This window comes from Penaeus monodon, chromosome 24 (genome assembly GCF_015228065.2).
Source record: "Penaeus monodon isolate SGIC_2016 chromosome 24, NSTDA_Pmon_1, whole genome shotgun sequence".
Lineage (NCBI taxonomy): Eukaryota > Metazoa > Arthropoda > Malacostraca > Decapoda > Penaeidae > Penaeus > Penaeus monodon.
The window spans coordinates 6,503,047-6,503,419 of record NC_051409.1 but is presented as its reverse complement, the minus strand read 5'-3'; the positions used below and the strand labels follow the sequence as shown (position 1 = coordinate 6,503,419).

At 28.7% G+C, this 373-nt stretch overlaps 1 protein-coding gene across 1 annotated transcript in view; it reads right to left on the bottom strand.

The window, feature by feature from the left end:
* LOC119588518 overlaps nucleotides 1-373 on the bottom strand; it is a gene marked incomplete at both ends in the record, with an annotated part of 7,217 nt that extends 6,844 nt beyond the window's left edge. The window contains 1 exon segment of the mRNA XM_037937161.1: nucleotides 181-373.

Here is a 373-nt window from a genome sequence, read left to right as displayed (position 1 = left end):
TTACCTCATTCTTTTTCAGCAAAATGTTTATACATTTCATCCAAACATGATATAAAAAAAAATACCCACCCACTTAGCAAATAACAACATTGCAATTACAATAATACACAGATATATAGTAAAAATAAATTAAAAAATATTAAAAACTTTGTTGTACAAGAATGTAAGAACACAGCATACCTCTTGATCTTAAGCCTAAGTTGCATTTCAAAGAAAAGGTGCAATTCTCACACAAGCCATTTTCTGTCACACTGACTCTAACATCTTAAGAATGCTTTGTCGTTTTGTGCTTAGTGTCTTCTCTGGTCTTATTAAGAATTTTTTAAAATGATTAAAGAATGTGTCATTTTATAAATGGGCATATGTACATTCA